We start from the raw sequence: 15,275 nt of genomic DNA on the forward strand, positions 1-15,275 counted from the left end.
GCATACAAAGGGAAGCAGACTAAATGGAAATTTACACAACAGAAAAGTAACCTATAAACACTGAGCTCCTGTTATAGGTAGAGCACACACCAGATAACTCATATGAACATGCTGAACACACGTGCTCTCAACATCAATTCAAGTGCTAGTGGCTCAAAGAGGATCAGATTAGTTTGGATACTCAAAGGGTTAAGGAATTGTTTACAAAAGCAGGAACCCAGGAGAGGGCAACCATGTGCCTGGCAGCAAGGCAGATGCCAGAACCTTCAGGTAGCACTGTAGTCCTCTCCTTCCACTAGAGAAGGTAGGGGAGGGGAGAAAGCATAGGAAGAGAATCAGTCATCTCAAGTCGACCCGTAGACTTCTGGTTTGTGGACCACCTGTGGGACAATCACCTGGAGAATGTGTGATAAATGCGTATTTCTCTGACATACTCCAGAGTCATCACTTCAGAACCTTTGAGGGTGAACTTCAGAAATGTGTACTTTGTGCAGTGCAGGGGAGTTTCATGCACACTGAAGTTTCTGGGCCACTCACTGGATGAAAACAAGGGTGTCAGACTGATTCTGACCTGAGTTCCAGGACTGTCTCCACAGCTTTGTGATGTTGCCCTCTTCTTGTGCACAACTTAAGCCTCAGTTTCCCCATCTGTCAAATGAAAACACTAAATGTCCACCTATAGTCTTGTTGTGAGGTTCAAATGATTAACAATCGAAGAAGCTCAGGCATATAGTGAGCACTCAATAAATGCAACAGAAATTATTAAAAACTCATGAAGAACTCACTGATAGTCAATGATAACATAGTATTTAACTAAAATTTTGTTAAGAGGGTAAATCTCACAATAAGTGTTCTTTCCATAAGAAAAGAAATTCACCAAATGTGAACAGGTGAAGGGGAAGCAAAGAAGAGATGAAATAGAGAAAACTTCCAAAAGAGCAGAGTCAGCAGTCCAAGCAGGAGGCAGGTCCTAAGGACGTGTTTTTATCACTTACTGACAACTGTCTGTGTGTCTGGCCACTCCACTTTCACATTAACTTAAAAGACCCTTATGATCACCCTTTGAAGTTGGTAACCAGCAGCACTTTAACTGAATGTCCATGAGGTTACAGATCCCAGGTCCCAGGCAAAGCCACACAAGCTGGTAAGTCACACAACACAAATTAGGCAACAAATCTGTGATAGTCACACTGGCAGAATCCAACCTGTCAGACACCCAGCATGCCTTCCATGGACAGAGATGAGTCAGAACAGTGTAAGACATGCCCTGGAGTGAAGCCAAGTTCTGAGACCAGAGTGCACATGGATATCTGGGCTCACGAATGTGGGGTCACCAATGAAGTTCTATCATCTGTTCTCCTAAGGATCTTTCCTATTATCCCAAGCTATTATTAACAACCATAGAGGCAAAGATAGTAGATATTTCCTGCCCAATCTATAAATATGGAAAAATCTAAATCACTGTTCTGTTACTCTGCAGTTACGATTTGCTATTAGTGGTAAATGAAAACACCATCTTCTACAGTATTCTTGATACAGATGAGTTGGGTTAAAAATCCAAGTATAGCAAACATAGCTCTGAAAGGATCATAGTCTGCCTGGGAAGGAGATCAGAATAGATATGTGTATCCATTTCTTCTTCCATATGAGCACCCTGATTTTCATTTGGGTACCACTTTTCCCCCACTTAAACCCTTGTGTTTCTGATAGGACTGACCCTTATTGCCAGGTTCCAAGAATAGACGCATGACCTATGCTTGCCCAATTAGCATATTCAATGGCTCTCGTGACAATTATTGGCTCAAGGGTGGCAAGTTATCTGAATTAGTCCAATCAAGAGCTGGTCTCAGAGTCTGCACTGGAATATCAGAAAGAAAAGGCCTCCTATTGGGATTGGCTAAAATTTCCAGGGCACGCTTCATGGAGGAAGTCAGCTGCATTATTTGCACCTCTGGATCCTGCCTAGTAGTAGAGAACCCGCCTGCCAATGCAGGAGACATAAGAGACGTGAGTTCAATCCTTGGGTCAAAAAGATCCTCAGGAGGAGGGCACAGCAACCCACTACAGTATTCTTGCCGAGAACCCCCATAGACAGGGGAACCCGGTGGGCTATAATCCATGAGGTCATAAAGAGTCGGACACGATTAAAGTGACTGAGCACTGTATCTTGCCAGGCCAAAATCTCCAGCCTACCTACTCTCTTCAGGTATGTGAGTCAATGATTTTTTTTTTTTTTTGGCCTGAGCTTGTTTAAATTAGGATTTTCATCACTTCAGAAGAGCCACATTTAACTCAAAGGCCATCAATCTTGTGACCAGCTTACACGTCAACATGAACTAATTGTGTGAGCGCACGTGGACTGTGTGAGCTGGGGTGAGAAGAAGAAGACTGGTCCTCAGCCCGCAGGCAGGACTAATGATATGAAGGAGGTAGAGCCTGAAAAACAGCAGCTAAGTGAAACTGAACACCATACAGGTGAGGTTCCTTAGAAGAAAAGCTGGAACGCGCATCCCCACTCTCCGAAAAATCGAAAAAAATTTAAATGTGAGATCAGAAGCTTATTTCCTAAGTCATGGGGGAAGGCGATGTGGGAGGGGTCACATTCTTAAAAGAGACAAGGAGACTAAAACAGGAACAGAAAAGGACAAAGCATTTCAATGTACGGCATATTGGGGACAATTTTAAACAGGAAGAGGCATTAAAACCTAGGATTTTGCCTCAATAGTTGAGTTAGGAACTTAATTCAGTTATTTGTCAGACAAGCTTAGGAAATCTATCTGTACTTATTATTACCAGCAAACGTTTTACTTGTGTTAGGAGAGCTGGGAAAATAGCACAAAATTCATAGTGCTTGAATTCATAATCAAGACTCCATGCTGATAGACAAAAGTGTCAACGATTTAAGCATATAATTCCATTTTAATACAAAAAATTGAAAATTAACCTGCAAAGAAATTGTCTCTGTCCCCATAAGTGGATTTTATAATTTTACCTGATGCAGTACTACCTTCTTTTAATTTTCTTCATGAGAAGCAATTAACAGATTATATAATTCCATGCACTTCTGTAGATACCACACAATTAAATAAAAATAGAGAAAATACGGGACGAGTGAGAGGCACGAGCCATTTAAGTTAATCCTTCCCAACCAGGAGTCAGATTCAAGGCCTAATTGTAGCTGGATGACTTGAAATGACTTATTTAGATCTGAAGGACAAGGACTTAACTACAACAGAATATACACAGGAAAATATGTTGAAATAACCGAGATAATATAAAGAACTCAGATAATTAGGATGGAAAATGGAAAATTAGCACAGTGATGAAATTTCATCATATCTCATTCAAATCCTTAAACTCCAGGTATATTTACCTTGTAAATTTAGGAATGACTTTACACGACATAATGACTTTACACACACTTCCCTGGTGGCTCAGAGGTTAAAGCGTCTGCCTCCAATGCGGGAGACCCGGGTTCAGTCCCTGGGTTGGGAAGATCCCCTGGAGAAGGAAATGGCAACCCACTCCAGTACTCTTGCCTGGAGAATCCCATGGAGGGAGAAGCCTGGTGGGCTACAGTGGGGTGGGGTCGCAAAGAGTCGGACACAACTGAACGACTTCACTTTCACTTTACACAACATAAGTTCCATGTATAATCATTCTAAGTGACTGTATTAGCTACTGTGGTGTTATTTACACAAATTAAGAATTGGGTATCAGTATGGTGTTTCCCACTGGCTAATGTAGGATAGACCACATGTGTTTTCCTCTCTGGTCATTTCCCCTGGTCATTGATTCCAGCACATTTTGTCTGTGCCCCTTGAAGCCTTGTACATACTGTCTTGAGATCAGTTGTTTACACTCTCCATGCTTCCTTGGACTGTAAACCCACCCAGAGCTGAAACCACCTCTTGTTCATTACTGCTCATGCTGCTTTGCTGCTGCTGCTGCCAAGTCGTTTCAGTCGTGTCTGACTCTGTGCGACCCCATAGGCAGCAGCCCACGAGGTTCCCCCATCCCTGGGATTCTCCAGGCAAGAACACTGGAGTGGGCTGCCATTTCCTTCTCCAATGCATGAAAGTGAAAAGTGAAAGTGAAGTCGTTCAGTCGTGTCTGACTCCTAGCGACCCCATGGACTGCAGCCCACCAGGCTCCTCTGTCCCTGGGATTTTCCAGGCAAGAGTACTGGAGTGGGGTGCCATTGCTTTCTCTGTCATGCTGCTCTAGTTCAATGCTAAACTAAAGGTGCTTTGGCAGTATTAGACTAATGCCTCCCTTTTAATTCGTGATAAAGTTTGGTATTTTTTGCCGAGTTAAAGCAAGAATTTTAAAACTAGGCTAGCAATGAAGGTTTGGTACACTAACATTAGGAATATACCTGTAAATCATTTTTATATACAATTACTAAAACTCAAGACAAGATGAAAAGATTCTCTTCAGAAATGAATAAAACCAGGATTAGATAAAGAAATGTTGATATTATACAAGGGTTTGTTAGGAATCCATATGCATTTTGCTTTATTTTACATATGCCTTTTAAATGATAATTAATAATTACAGTATTTTGATACTATTTTACTGCTATTAGTACTACAGTAGTTAGTACTATCTCAACAATAGTAGTAATTTAATTTTAAAAAAATTTTTATAAAATAAATGAAATGGTATTTTGATTTCAATACATCTGGTCACAAGGAAATCTATGGAAGACCAGGAGACTTTAAAACCATGTACTACAACACAGAGAGACGTTTATCTGAATTGAAAGCACAAACAGAAACAACATCCTCCTCAAATCTTCTGGTGTAAAACAGACCAAAAAAGTGATGAAAAATCATTAATTTCAGCCTACATGACACGGGTACACCTGTATATTCAATCCCAGCCTTAAGTCTATATTTCAGGCTTTAAACCCAACCGATCCAAGACATCCCACGTGGATGCTCCATAATAAACTGACTCCATCACATAGGGTAGCAGACTCAGGTGCGAGAATGCCTGAGTTCAACCAGCAAGCTGCTTAAGCTCCATGTGCCTCAACTTTGCCATCTACCAACTGGGATTAATACAATGTTTTACTTCACAGAACTGATGTGAAGGTTAAAATAGCGTCAGGCACATATGCAATGCTATGTAAGTGTTTACAGTCTTTGGGGAAGCCATCGGTAATTCCTACCTATCTACCTTCCCATGGCTCACCACCCTCCTGCTTTCATTTCCTTCCAAATGCCAAGGTCTTTCTTGCTTTTCTTAGTTGTTCTGTCTTTTCCTTCTATTTTTATGCCCAGAGGCCACCACAGACTTTCTGGAGTGATAAAATTTTGTACAACATCCAAGTTTTTCCTACAGTGGCTTCCATCTTGGAGTTTAAGGAGAGAGCAGGAGGCTATCAACACAGCAAGTGTTATCCTTGAATAGCATTAATCTAAATGCCATAAGAAATGCAAGAGTCACAGAAACCATACAGTCGTAGATCTCCACTCATTGCCCGGTATATGCTGGGACAGGCTCTTAACCTCCTACACAGCACTGTTCTCTCTAAGACATGGGTAAAAGGCCGTACCCATTGTCTAAAGTTCTTAAAAGAATTTCACAAGGTTATGAATGTAGATCAAATTCCCAACATCTGCTGGATCATGGAAAAAGCAAGAGAGTTCCAGAAAAACATCTATTTCTGCTTTATTGACTATGCCAAAGCCTTTGACTGTGTGGATCACAATAACTGTGGAAAATTCTGAGAGAGATGGGAATACCAGACCACCTGACCTGCCTCTTGAGAAATCTGTATGCAGATCAGGAAGCAACAGTTAGAACTGGACATGGAACAACAGACTGGTTCCAATTAGGAAAAGGAGTATGTCAAGGCTGTATATAGTCACCCTGCTTATTTAACTTCTATGCAGAGTACATCATGAGAAATGCTGGACTGGAAGAAACACAAGCTGGAATCAAGATTGCTGGGAGAAATATCAATCACCTCAGATATGCAGATGACACCACCCTTATGGCAGAAAGTGAAGAGGAACTAAAAAGCCTCTTGATGAAAGTGAAAGAGGAGAGTGAAACACTTGGCTTAAAGCTCAACATTCAGAAAACGAAGATCATGGCATGCAGTCCCATCACTACATGGGAAATAGATGGGGAAACAGTGGAAACAGCATCAGACTTTATTTTGGGGGGCTTCAAAATCACTGCAGATGGTGATTGCAGCCATGAAATTAAAAAACGCTTACTCCTTGGAAGGAAAGTTATGACCAACCTAGATAGCATATTCAAAAGCAGAGACATTGTGTGTTATTATCAATACTATTATTATTAATTGCTATTATTTTGCCCACAGGATGAGGACTAGAGTTCAAGTACATCATCTTTCAGTTAAATGTAGGTCTTCATCTAGATAAGCATGATTCATTCTGATTGTCATAGTTAATTAGTTTACTTCCAGTCCTGTGTGAAACAATGAAAAATTACACCAGCTGTAAAGACAGTTTCTAGGTGCTATGCTGTCATAGAGCTGGACTCTGTCACCCTAGACAGCTTAATAAAGGCAGTCATTTGGTAATACAATTGGAATGTGTCAGATATGTTTTCTTTTCTTAAAAATTTCCTCATACCTGACAGACCGAAAAAAAAGTACCTCAAGAAAAACAATAATGAAAGAAGGGAAACAAAAAAATATCTGAAGGCTTACTATGTGCCAGACACCAAGGGAAAAAAAAAGTCCAGCACAGCTTTCATAGCCCAAGAGCCAAGATCAGAGGTATGTGGCAGAACCTTCCCAAGGTCAAGGCAAAGTTGCAGAAACTGTGGCCCATTTTAAATGTTTTAGATTTAACAAATCAATGTCTATATGAGGAAGAAAAATCCAATGCATTATAATTATACTAGGCACAAGATAATTCTTTTTTAGTATCAATTCAAAGTGCATCCCGGGGCATGTGGTCTGATTGTGGATAAAGGTGTGTGATGAAAATCTGCTTTTTGTCCAGCATGTCCCAGTGATTATAGGTACAACCTCACTTGGAGAGGACATCAAAGGCCTAATTTGCATGTGTGAGACCTGAGCCAGCAGCGCTCAGCCCCACCCTGGGATGCTGCTGCTGCTGCTGCTGCTGCTGCTGCTGCTAAGTCGCTCCAGTCATGTCCGACTCTGTGCGACCCCATAGACAGGAGCCCACCAGGCTCTGTCATCCCTGGGATGGGCTTGATTCAAAGCTGGGCATTTGGACCCAACACTTTGATGCAGCCATTTGATGTCAGACCACCTTGTTAACATGTAAAATCACCATCTTTTCAAAATCATAAAAGCAGTATTCCTACTAACATTGGATTCGGGTATTATTGGGCCTACATCTTACATATGAAGGAAAACGAATAAATGTGTTATGAAAATTAGTGTTGTTTAGAATGAGTTAAAAACATATAGCAAATTACAAGTTTGGGAAAGCTGCAAAGGCAAAATTAAAATAAAAGCAGAAAAATAACCATTTTTTCTTAACTACTTAACAGACTTCTACGGAACTCCTTCCTCTTTTTTGAATATATACTTCTTGATCATCCCTTCATATGCCAATGACTTTGCAATATCAGTCCTTAGAGACAACAGGCTTCCCAGGTGGCACCAGTGGTAAAGAACCTGCCTGCCAATGCAGAAGACACAAAAGATATGAGCTCGATCCTTGGGTTGGGAAGATCCCCTGGAGAAGGAAATGGCAACCCACACCAGTATTCTTGCCTGGAAAATGCTATAGACAGGTGGGATACAGTCCATGAGGTCGCAAAGAGTCAGACACAACTGAGTTGCACACACAAAGAGAACAGAAAAATAATTCTTCCAGCATCACTGATCTAAATTTGTTTTTAATTTCTGACTCTTTAGAAAAGTTGCTGATAGTTACTGATAGTTTAGCATCACAGTTTGCTACTAGAAAATACATATATTCTTAGGTTTGTTGTCAAATATAGGAAAACTTCCACCAAGTTTCTTTCATATATGAGTGTAAAATTTCAGGGCATCTTAAGGTTTTTTTGTGCCATGAACAATCTTAAAAGCTCTTTGAATGAACAGAACTTAATAACTCTTCAACAAAACTTGTTGTAATGATACATTACAACAATGTAATTGTTGCTGATGTCAGTGTTTCATTTTAAGTAAGTTAGAAATGTAAATATTTCCCCAATATATCCACATAATTCAGTGATATATTGAGATATACAAAACATGTAACTTCACAAAGATATACAGTACTGTAAATTTTGTGTACCACTGCATATGTATGTCCCACAAATACAGTAATTCTGATAAAAATTCCCTTTTGAGAGATTTTTAAAATATTTCTAAATGTCTCAAATACATTACTGGCAACAAAGAACTTCTGTTTTGATGAAGCTTTGATGAAAACTAAATGATTCACTTTCAATTGTGCATGCTAGATGACTAGAAGAATTTTCCACAGACTGGCTTCTGGTTCCATGTATTCAAACCATGTTTCCTCTTCACCACCCACATCCTTTCACTGCTAGGAGCTATAGCTCATTCTCCTGTTTCCATGCCAACTCTGGGCTTACACTTTTGTGTCACAATGTTGGTGACTCAAAGCAATAGATGAATGGATGACAGGAGTGAACCTAGAAATAATTTACACCAAATCAGTTAGCTGAACAGCTCTACATGGATATAACTGCTAATAATGTAAAAATAACTCTCTGACCTAAACAAAAGGATCTCTAACTCAACTTTTCTTTAGCCTGTTCTCCAAAAGGCCTGTGATAACTCCAACATGAGAAAAAGTAGGAGGTAGGACAAAAAAGCGGAGAAGGTAATGGCAAGCCACTCCAGTACTCTTGCCTAGAAAATCTCATGGACGGAGGAGCTTGGTAGGCCTCAGTCCATGGGGTCGCTACTAGTCGGACATGACTGAGCGACTTCACTTTCACTTTTCACTTTCACGCATTGGAGAAGGAAACGGCAACCCACTCCAGTGTTCTTGCCTGGAGAATCCCAGGGACAGGGGAGCCTGGTGGGCTGCCGCCCATGGGGTCACACAGATTCAGACACGACTGAGGCGACTTAGCAGCAGCAACAGCAGGACAAAAAAGAATGCAGCCTTCATTAGTTCAAGTCAATTCAGTTCAGTCACTCAGTTGTGTCTGACTCTTTGGGACCCCACAGACTGTAGCATGCCAAGCCTCCCTGTCCATCACCAACTCCCAGAGTTTACTTAAACTCATATCCATTGAGTCGGTGATGCCATCCAACCATCTCATCCTCTGTCGTCCCCTTCTCTTCCCACCTTCAATCTTTCCCAGCATCAGGGTACTGCATCAACTGAAGTTAAAATAAAATGACTATATCTACATATTACAAGTACCCTCCCAGAGCTTGAAGTTTATAATTCAACATTTTGCAATGAATCTGCCTTAACCCTGACTTATACTCCACCCCTAACCTTAAACTTGATCATGGAGAATTTTCCTCTTTCTGTATTATTTAAATATAGAATATATTATTCTGCATGAATAAACTTTAATTTTGAAGTCAGAAGATCAGCATGAATCTACTACCTCAGGTAGTATAGGTTGGAGATGAAGTCTAGTTCAAAGAGGAGATAAATCTGATTCATGGGGTCATTCATCTGGGTCAGTAAAGGAAAGTAGGAAGGGGTGCTGGTGAGTTAGAGGGGAGGCAGGCAAATGGGACGCTGTCAAAGTCAACGCGAGGGAATGTTTAAGAAGAGAGCACATAAGTGAGTTGAAAGTTGTATTTAATTTCGGCAAGGCCTGGGACTCCCTCTTTGGGCCTTTCCCATGGTAAGTCTCTACTTTGGCAAGATAGCTTTGAGCAAGAAATTATTATTTAAAATCAAATTATAGGAGACTCAAAAGTCTAGTTTTTTAGGATTTAGAAAATAATTACCATCTCAATTCAGATCCTGAACATAAATGATAACATTCCCTGTACACATGCACTCATGACTTCTAGCTCTTAGACATCTATTACATTCACCAATTTGTGGGTTTACACTTGGCAAGGACCACCACTCTTTTCGGGTTAGTAGCATTCTTCCTGTTGCCAAGCCTACTCAGGGCAAAACAAACAGAGTCATCTTTCAAGACACGTGTCCTACTGTAATGCATAAAGACTTCTGTCACGAGCACAGTGTCTATACCATTTTGTTCTGTTTCTTTACATGTGTGTCTCCTCCTGATTACCTTGAGGGCAGGTAATAGTCTCCTATGAGCTTGTCCCCCCATACCCACCACAGTGCTCACCACTCGATATGTACTGAATAAATGTTTGCTGAATGAATAGAAAGTTGCATAATTTTTCTGTAAGTTCATGAATAGCCAATCTGGAAATTCCATCTCTAAGTATTCTTTCATCATAGACTATAAAATATTGTTTAAATAAAGGATGTGGTTTATCCATGTTTAAGTTTTAGGTCAATTTTCTATGGAGTTAGTAAAATCTCATTCCAATACAAATTATTTAATCCCTTGGTGCCTTGGGTTTTCTGCCTATAAAATAAGAACAGCCATGCTGATTTCCTTGGGAGCTATAGTGAAGGTTGTCAAAATCAGAGCTCTATTTCCCCATAAGGGGTACTCCTTAAATCTGAAGACCAATTGATAATCATGTCTGTCTTGTTCTCTAAGTGGTTACGTCAGAGCCTCTGAGAGAGCAACACATAAGTTCTCCAGGTCTGTTGACATTGGCTCCTGGAGAAGCTGCTAAAGGCTCAATCTTGTGACCAGTAAAAGACCCCTGGTGCTAGGAGCTGGGTTAATCATGGCACTCTTTGCCATGGGGGTGATATTTTGTAGGGATCCAATCCTCCCTGGTCTGGACTCTGAGCAAATGTAGTATTAGTGGCCTCAAGGCAGACCTAGAGTAGCTGCAGCAAAGGTAGTCAATCCTGTCTTTAAGATCATATTAGACTTGGATTCATTTGTTCAGAATTAATCTTCACTACAGTTCAAGTCTGCTGTTTGGTTGATTTAAGGGTCTCTTGGTGAAAAATCTATCAGTTGAGAGATTATCTTAACCAAGGGCAATCATTCAGACTGCAATTTAAATAAGAAAATGTAGTTTCATTTATTATAAGTCCACTTGGTCTTCCCTGGTGGCTCTGAGGTAAAGAATCTGCCTGCTGACACAGGAGACAGGGGTTTGATCCCTGGGTCAGGAAGATTCCCTGGAGAAGGAAATGGCAACCTACTCCATTCTTGCCTGGGAAATCTTGCCTGGGAAATCTTGCCTGCTAGGCTCCTCTGTCCATGGGGTCTCAAAAGAATCAGACAGGACTTAATGACTAAACAACAACACAATAGATTCATTTGTTACAGAATACCCCCATTAATTGAGTTCTGCTCATATGCCAAGTTTCTGAAGTGACTTGGAGTGTTACACATTCACGTGGGTCTTATACTATCCCATTTTACACATGCAGAGGGTGAGGCTCAGAGACATTAAACAATCTGTCCAGCATCACACAACTGGCAATAGGCAGGAACCAGATGAAATTCTCCTCTCCCTCACTCTCAGCTCAGCCTCTCTCCTACTGTTCAGTACTGTATCCTAGACACTCATCTCTCTGCAGTCTTCTCATATGCTTTTGTTTTCAAGTTAAAAATGTATCCTCAATAGGCTGAATACTTGCATTCCCACTTCAAAGGACATAGATATAGGTTTTCTTGTCATTTAAGATTATTTTGAGGCAAAAACAGACCATGTCCCTATGACATTTCTGCAAGTGCAGGGGCAAAGGGACTATGCCCAGCTAGTAAGGATGGACAATAGATCTGGCAAAAGCTACTCTGCTGCAAACTTAAGGAGCAGCATAGTTGACGCCATGAATGGGAACTTTAGATGAGTACATTCCAGTAGAGAAGTATAGAGGGATCATGCTGAGAGGGCCAACATTTGGTACATGTGCTGATCACAACAGGAAAATTGGTGCCCAGGTCATGGATCCCTATATGTACAAGCTTCTCTTCTGATGACCCTAAGCAGGACTTATGGTAGGCCTTAGGGTACTGTATGATACTTGTTATTGGTGCTCCTTTTGCTGTGGACAGCTTCTGCTATTACACTGTCTATCTGATAGTTTGCATTACTCTGTCTTGAAATATTCACCATGTCGTGGGAGAAAACAGGTGGGTATTAAATTGCAACTCAAAGTGGTGATGACTGTATCACAAAGACACACATGAGGTACAGTCAGAGGCAGTGAACCTACCTCTGTCTGGGAGGGCCAGGAAAGACTCCCAGAGGAGACATTAGAGCCAATTTCCTGAACAGAAAACCATGAGGAGCCTGGTCATAGAGAAAAGGATAGATGGAGGCAAAGAAGCAACAGCCCAATCAGCCAACTGCAACTAGTTCAAGGTCTCTGAAGCACAGACTGAGAGAGAGTGAGTGGAGGGTCAAAAAGTCACTGAGGGTTTTTAAGCAGAGATGCAGCATGAACATCTTTGTTGTTTAGTGTTGTTGGCAGCTGTAAAGGCGGATTGGAAGAGAGAGGTGCTGGTTAGGAAATTACTGTAGTTGTCCAGGTTAAAAATGATGACTGTAGGCATAGTCAAGAAATACTAAGAATTAAAACTATCAAGACCTAAAGATTGATGGGTGAGGGGGAAAGTCAAAGAGAAGAAAGGAGGTCAAGGTGATTCCCAGGTTCTGGCTGGAGAAGATACCAGGACCATTAATGGCTTGGAGAGACAGGAAGAGTGGTGGATGTTGGTTTACACCAGGAGCTAAATTAAGTTGATCATGCCCAGGTGAGAGCATGAGCTTTGAGCAGAGACTATGATTCAAGTCCACTGCCTTCCGGAGCTCCCATCCAGTAGCCACATGATGCTGAACAACTTGGTTAGCCTCTCTCAGCCTCAATTCCCTAAGAGTAAAACTGAGATGATAATACTATGCAGCTTGTAAGGCTGACAATGAGATTAAAGGACAGGATACATATATAGGGTTTATATATACTTAGTACAGCTCCTGGTACATGGTAAGAACTCAATAATGCTAGCCATTTTTGAATCACTAACTTTTTACACAATATGCAATAGGATAAAAATGAATTTTATTCTCCTGGTCACATAAGTTTTTCTGTTAGTTTTATTTTACCAGCTTAATCTGAATTTCTGCTAAGGCATTTATGACATAACACATAAAAATTGCTCTTAAATTAACCTACAATCTGAGGACTAATCACTGGCTTCTTGATCACAAAGCCTACATAGCTTCCTGGAAAACTGACCCCTCAGCAGTTCAATTCAGTTCAGTTCAGTCACTCAGTCATGTCCGACTCTTTGCGACCCCATGAATCGCAGCACGCCAGGCCTCCCTGTCCATCACCATCTCCCGGAGTTCACTCAGACTCAAGTCCATCGAGTCCGTGATGCCATCCAGCCATCTCATCCTCTGTCGTCCCCTTCTCCTCCTACCCCAAATCCCTCCCAGCATCAGAGTCTTTTCCAATGAGTCAACTTTTCGCATAAGGTGGCCAAAGTACTGGAGTTTCAGCTTTAGCATCATGCCTTCCAAAGAAATCCCAGGGCTGATCTCCTTCAGAATGGACTGGTTGGATCTCCTTGCAGTCCAAGGGACTCTCAAGAGTCTTCTCCAACATCACAGTTCAAAAGCATCAATTCTTCGGCACTCAGCTTTCTTTATGGTCCAACTCTCACATCCATACATGACCACTGGAAAAACCATAGCCTTGATTAGATGGAACTTTGTTGGCAAAGTAATGTCTCTGCTTTTTAATATGCTATCTAGGTTGGTCATAACTTTTCTTTCAAGGAGTAAGAGTCTTTTAATTTCATGGCTGCAGTCACCATCTGCAGTGATTTTGGAGCCCAAAAAAATAAAGTCTGACACTATTTCCACTGTTTCCTCATCTATTTCCCATGAAGTGAAGGGACCGCATGCCATGATCTTCATTTTCTGAATGTTGAGCTTTAAGCCAACTTTTTCACTCTCCTCTTTCACTTTCATCAAGAGGCTCTTTAGTTCCTCTTCACTTTCTGCCATAAGGGTGGTATCACCTGCATATTTGAGGTTATTGATATTTCTCCCAGCAATCTTGATTCTAGCTTGTGCTTCTTCCAGCCCAGCATTTCTCATGATGTACCCTGCACAGACGTTAAATAAGCAGGGTGACAATATACAGCCTTGACATACTCCTAGGAGCCCACAAATAAGAGAAGGTTAGGCTGACCCGGCTTGAATGGTCCTAGGATCAGTCCCAATTCAATCAATACCATAATCTGACTTCATTATTTCCCTTTACGTGCGTCTCAAGTCACTTCGGGTGTGTCCAACTCTTTGAGACTCCATGGACTGTAGCCTGTCAGGCTTCTCTGTTCATATTTCTCTTTACATAGCTCTTATAAGCTCTCCCTAACAAGTGTGAGCAATGGACAAAATCGTTAAGGCCATGAGGTAGATAGTGGTATCTGTAGCAACGAAAACAAGTCTTGGTACATAGCAGGGACTCAGTAAGTTATGGCTGAATAATGGGTGGATTCCTTATACCTCTCCTGCAATACAGTCTCAGGAAGCTACACCTTACCACGCTGATCTCTAAACACTTCTTCCTTCCACCCAAGCCATGCCCCAGGCAGCAATACTTTGAGCATTAATTGTTCTTTATAGACCTTTTAAAGCATGCAAATAAAGTGTTTAATCTGTCAACCATAAAGTGAAGACCACAAAATAAATATGGATTGAGACCAATATTGATAAGTTTAAATTCCTCCAGGTATATACACTGATAAACTAAAATGTTTTTGCTTGTAATGATTCAGTAGTTTGACCAAGTCTGTCTGTCTGAACATGAATGTGTTCCCCCAGACAACTCAAGACAGTATGAATTAGTCGAACTTATGGGTGCCTGTGTTTTTCAAACCCATTGGAAAGAACCTAATTTAGGGATCAGTGATTTAATGAGCCTTTCAAAGCTGAAAATATATCCCACTGAGATTTAAAACAGAAAATAGATTTAGATAGAAAAAATAAAACAAAGCTAGTTTTGTGTTTCACGGACAGAGGAATGTGCTAGAATTATTTACTGCTTTCTGGACTTTGCATTATGACTAAATTGATATTTTCCAGGTTTTTCATTAACTTAAAATGTTCTGAGGTAAACACATCATTTGCCTTGATTAAATCCAAGGTGTTTCTTCAGCTTCCTTCTGAGCAGCTAAACATGAGGCTGGAAGGTAAGGGTTCTGATCAACCACTTTGTGAAAGTAGCACTAGAGAAAGT

The 15,275-nt window shown here is 40.9% G+C and overlaps 1 long non-coding RNA gene across 2 annotated transcripts in view; it reads right to left on the bottom strand.

Annotated features, from left to right (window-relative positions):
* Window positions 1-15,275, bottom strand: part of LOC121819986 (uncharacterized) — a 50,111-nt gene that overhangs the window by 22,831 nt on the left and 12,005 nt on the right. The gene's annotated exons all lie outside the window — the stretch shown is intronic.

This window comes from Ovis aries, chromosome 7, assembly GCF_016772045.2.
Source record: "Ovis aries strain OAR_USU_Benz2616 breed Rambouillet chromosome 7, ARS-UI_Ramb_v3.0, whole genome shotgun sequence".
Taxonomy (NCBI): domain Eukaryota; kingdom Metazoa; phylum Chordata; class Mammalia; order Artiodactyla; family Bovidae; genus Ovis; species Ovis aries.